The sequence below is a fragment of the Palaemon carinicauda genome, chromosome 8 (genome assembly GCF_036898095.1).
Source record: "Palaemon carinicauda isolate YSFRI2023 chromosome 8, ASM3689809v2, whole genome shotgun sequence".
NCBI classification, from domain to species: Eukaryota; Metazoa; Arthropoda; class Malacostraca; order Decapoda; family Palaemonidae; genus Palaemon; species Palaemon carinicauda.
In genome coordinates, this window is record NC_090732.1 from 126,430,905 (window position 1) to 126,436,092 (window position 5,188).

A 5,188-nucleotide genomic window follows, 5' to 3' on the forward strand; every position below is an offset into this window, starting at 1 on the left:
AGAGTCTTTCGATAGTCTGAAGGCAGTCAGACGAAGAGCGTGGAGGCCTTGGTGTACCTTCTTTACGCGTGGCTGACGTAGAAGGTCCACCCTTAGGGGAAGTGTTCTGGGAACGTCTACTTGCCATCGAAGTACCTCGGTGAGTCATTCTCTCGCGGGCCAGAGGGAAGCAACTAGCGTCAACCTTGTCCCTTCGTGAGAGGCGAACTTCTGCAGTACCTTGTTGACCATCTTGAACGGAGGGAATGCATATAGATCTAGATGTGACCAATCTAGTAGAAAGGCATCTATATGAACTACTGCTGGGTCCGGGATAGGTGAGCAAACTATTGGGAGCCTCTTGGTCATCGAGGTTGCGAAGAGATCTATGGTTGGCTGGCCCCAGGTGGCCCAAAGTCTCTTGCATACATCCTTGTGGAGGGTCCATTCTGTTGGAATTATTTGTCTCTTCCGACTGAGACAATCTGCTATGACATTCAAGTTGCCTTGGATGAACCTCGTTACTAGTGAAAAGTCTAGACCTTTTGATCAGGTGAGGAGGTCCCTTGCGATCTCGTACCATGTCAGAGAGTAGGTCCCTCCTTGCTTGGAGATGTACGTCAAAGCCGTGTGTTGTCCGAGTTCACCTCCACCACTTTGCCTTGAAGGAGAGACCTGAAGCTTTTCCAGGTCAGACGTACTGCCAGTAGCTTCTTGCAGTTGAAATGCATTGTCCTTTGACTCGAGTTCCATAATCCCGAGCATTCCCTACCGTCTAATGTCGCACCCCAGCCTACGTCCGATGCGTCCGAGAAGAGAACGTGGTTGGGAGTCTGAACAGTCAGGGGAAGACCCTTTCTAAGGTTGATAAAGTCCTTTCACCAAGTCAGACCAGACTTTATCTTTCCGGAAACCGGGATCGAGACCGCTTCTAGCGTCTTGTCCTTTTTCCAGTGAAAAGCTAGATGGTATAGAAGAGGACGGAGGTGTAGTCTTCCTAGTGACACAAATTGAACCACGGATGACAGTGTCCTTACCAGACTCATCCACAGCCTGACAGGGCAGCGTTCCTTCTTCAGCATCTTTTGGATGGATAGCAGGGCTGGGGGTTGATCGTCTTGTTCAGCATCGTCCTCATCAGAGGGTTCCTCATCCGAAACTGATGAGGAAACGGCAACGGAGTGGGCAACGTCTGACTCGCTGAAACCGGTCGCACTGGTGGATGCGTGACGGAGCCGGACGCAATATCATGGTACTGCTGCACAGTCTGTGAACTGTCAACAACCATGGGGACGCGAGGAAGTACAGCGTCAACCCGAAACTGTCTAGACTGTCTGGGTTGTGCAGTCAACACCCTACCGGGTTGCTGAGGTTGACGCACTGCGTCACAACAAGTCACCTCTGCTGGTTGTTGAACGTCTTCCTAGTGACACACTGAACGTCAACAACCACCTCCGAGCGTCGCTTAACGTCAACGTGCGACTGGCAACCCACACTGGGTCGCATCGGTGGAGGAACCACCTCATCTGGCGGACGCGAGTAGGATACCTCAGCGTCAACAGGGCGCACAACCAACCGGTAGGAAGGTTGTTGGCCAGAAGGTTCTTCTCCGTATTAAGTCCTCTATCAAGGACACAAGCTTGGACTGCATGTCTTGCAGCAAAGCCCATTAGGGTCTACGGGAGCAGGTGTGGCAACAGACGGGGTTAGCGACTGAAGCGGAACCATTTACCATCCCTGCAAGCCTTGTTATGTGTAACATAATAGTACAGCAAAACTTCAAAGGCTCGACAAATGTTGAGAAGTTGACCTGTAAACAACTGGAGCGTCTCCTGGCTATGCGCCTGGCCGAGTCTACCAGAATTGAGAAGTCTACCTGGACAGAGGCATGAACTCCCAAGCTGAGAACTTCTCTCGTGTCCTATCAGACTCTCGCAACTATAAGCCAGATAAAAAGAAGGGAAATCAAAAGGCTGAATCCCTAAAACTCCTCCTGGTGCAAAAACCAGTCGCCTAGCCGACGTAACGCTCTCTAGGAGAGCGAGTGAGCACTAGCTTAACAACAACGGCTTCGAAGTAGCTAGGCCTAGTGTAAGTTCTGACGTGAGGCGAACGAGGAGCAGCAGTTACAAGATCCGGACGAAGATCCTTAAAAAATCATCATGATTTGATTAAAGTCCATAGGAGGCTAAGCAGCTTAAGGCTCCTCTCCAAATGACAGAGTCCTCAAAGGAATATCAGTAGGAGGGAGAACAGCACTTTCTCATCGACAGGAACCTTGTCCGAGAAAAGCTAGGTTATCTCAGTGAGGGTCTCACTGGTGCATTAGCAGCAGACCAGAAGGCAACGTTATGTAACTGCTTGACAGTCTGTGAACTGTCAAAAACTGAACTGTCAACCACAACAGGTGCGTGAGGACATACAGCACTGGTGCATTAGCAGCAGACCAGAAGGCAACGTTATGTAACTGCTTGACAGTCTGTGAACTGTCAAAAAACTGAACTGTCAACCACAACAGGTGCGTGAGGACATACAGCACTGGTGCATTAGTAGCAGACCAGAAGGCAACGTCATGTAACTGCTTGACAGTCTGTGAGCTGGCAACAACCAAAGCTGTGTGGGGAAGCCTCAACTCCTGACTGACTAGTCTGCTGCGGGCGAGTGGCGGTAACCACAGTGGGTTGCGGAGGCTGACGCACCGTGTCAAAACACGGCAGCTTAACTCCACCCTCCTGTTGTTGTGGTAGCACACGCACGTCAACAGAGGGTTCCGTGCGTCTGTGAACGTCAGCATGCGTCTGGCAGGGTCGACTGCGCATGGGTGGAGGAGCTCTCACAGCTGGAGTGTGGGAGCAGGCAGCCACAGCGTCTGCTGGGCGCACAACCGTGGTAGGTTGTAGGCTAACGGGTGCGTCTGTGAACGTCAGCATGCGTCTGGCAGGATCGACTGCGCATGGGTGGAGGAGCTCTCACAGCTGGAGTGTGGGAGCAGGCAGCCACAGCGTCTGCTGGGCGCACAACCGTGGTAGGTTGTAGGCTAACGGGTGCAGCGTCAACCTTCTCCGAACGATACTCCTGCAAAAAAGATGCTATCTGTGTCTGCATAGACTGTAGCAAAGACCACTTAGGGTCTACAGCAGCAGGTGCGGCAACAGACGGTGTTACTGCCTGTTGCGGTACCGCTTTACCTCTCTTAGGAGGTGTGCAGTCATCGGAAGACTGCAGCGAGTCCGAACTGACCCAGTGGCTACACCTGGGCCGTTGGACTTGCGCGGAAGGGACCGACTTGCACTTAATAAGCTGCGAGACCTTGGTCCAAGGTTTCTTACGAGAAACCTCTTCCGCAGACGAGAAGTAAATGGGCTCTCTCGTCTTTGTGTGGGTGGGGCGATCTTGGGTAGATACGCCCGAAACCACGGAGGGAAAAACGTCTGTTCGTTGATCAAGGCCTGACGAACCCATAAGTCGTTCAACATTACTTCTCCCCTGGGCTTGGGAGCTTGCAAGAGGTCCCGGACTAGGTGAACGACAGGCACGAACAGACGAACCCTCGGACGCAACACTGTAACACTTTGCGCATATCACTTTATCACTTTGATTTTCTGTTTTGCACTTATTTCACTGAAATCGAAACTTTTACTGATTTCTACCTGAAACACGCAATCCTACCCTTCATTAAAAGGTAATAATTGTGAAAACAGTCGTATAATGCAACAGAAAACATATATAAAGATAAAGAATTCAGTGGCTGGGAAAGAGACTAAACACAAGTTCAAATAAACTACGTTTACAATCTCTCACCGCACATAGCCTGGGAACAAGAATAAAACCCTAGAAACGTTTTACCTTCTTCCCCTACAGCGACTAGGGAGGAGAGTAAAACGAGAACAACGTTACCCGCTTGAACGAAACTTTTTTTTCTCCTCTCTCTCTCCCTCCGTGTCTATCTCTCTCTTTCTCTCTAGATTTCGCACCTGAGAGAAGAGCCCAATTATATATCGTCAAAACATGTTATTTGCTAAAGGAAAAAACTGAAAGGTTTTTCAAATAAAAAGTTCCTTTAATTTAGAATTTAAACCATTTAAGCTAAGAAAGAATGAACGAAACGCTAGAATCGGTTTACTCTTACTGCAAAGTGAAACCGTGATACACTCTCTCTCTATCGTAACGATAGAGCGCATGTTGAACGTCCTGAACGTCAACAACTGCGTAGACTAAAAAACTAAACGTTAGTTCATCTTTGAAAACAGTACGAGACTATCAAAGAAATTCTTTCATAAAACATTAAATTTAAAAAGTTTTAAATTCTTTAAAGGTTAAATACGATATAACGGGCTCAACGTTGATTAACTTCGGTTCCAAGTTAGGACCGCCTACTATCAGGAAAGGTCGCATATAAACAAAACATAAAAATTTATTTTTATATGTTTATAATAAAAGGAAAGTTAATCGAAGAGGCCTAATAAAGGCGGAGAGATATAAAATATATAGATCTATAACGTGTTAAGCAAAATTACTAAAAACCTAAACACACTTCCGTCTAAGGGAAGGGTCGGCCATTTAAAAGTGAAAGAGAGTCCATACTCTCTTTGTCACCCTAATTAAATCTATCCAAAATGAGTTCAAGTTTTGAAATGAAGATAAAACCCCTGCATAGCGAAAGCTCAAAACTGAAATAGTGTACTTCACCAAATAGTTGTGAAAACAAATCCAGTTAGTAACAGCGTATTTAGTAGGTCTTGCCAGTGGCACGACAGAGAGAAAATTGGTTCTGTGTTGACATCGAGTACTTGAGTACCTACTTGACAGATGGCGCTGTTGATGTACACCTCCACCTGTATAGCGATCGCTGGCGTATTCCGCCCGTAGGTTTTTCTGTCGGGCAGCAGAGCTGACAGCTATATGATCATCGGGTAAGTTTAATATTGAAAAACAACTTATTTGCTTTATATTTAAAAAAATACCTTGGTAAATGAACAACAGATGACATACCCGAAAAATGTAAAGGAAAAATAATAAACCAACCACAAACTGATGCTATATTCGCAAAATTAGAAAAAAGAAGATTGATTAATAAGGGGATTTTGACGAAGGAAAAATCTATTTCTGGGCGAGGAACTTGTGTCGCCAAGTGAAATGCTCCTATAGCACCATTTCTAAGGCATAGTTATTGCTAAATATACCAAAGAAAAAAAGGATGCATGGAATG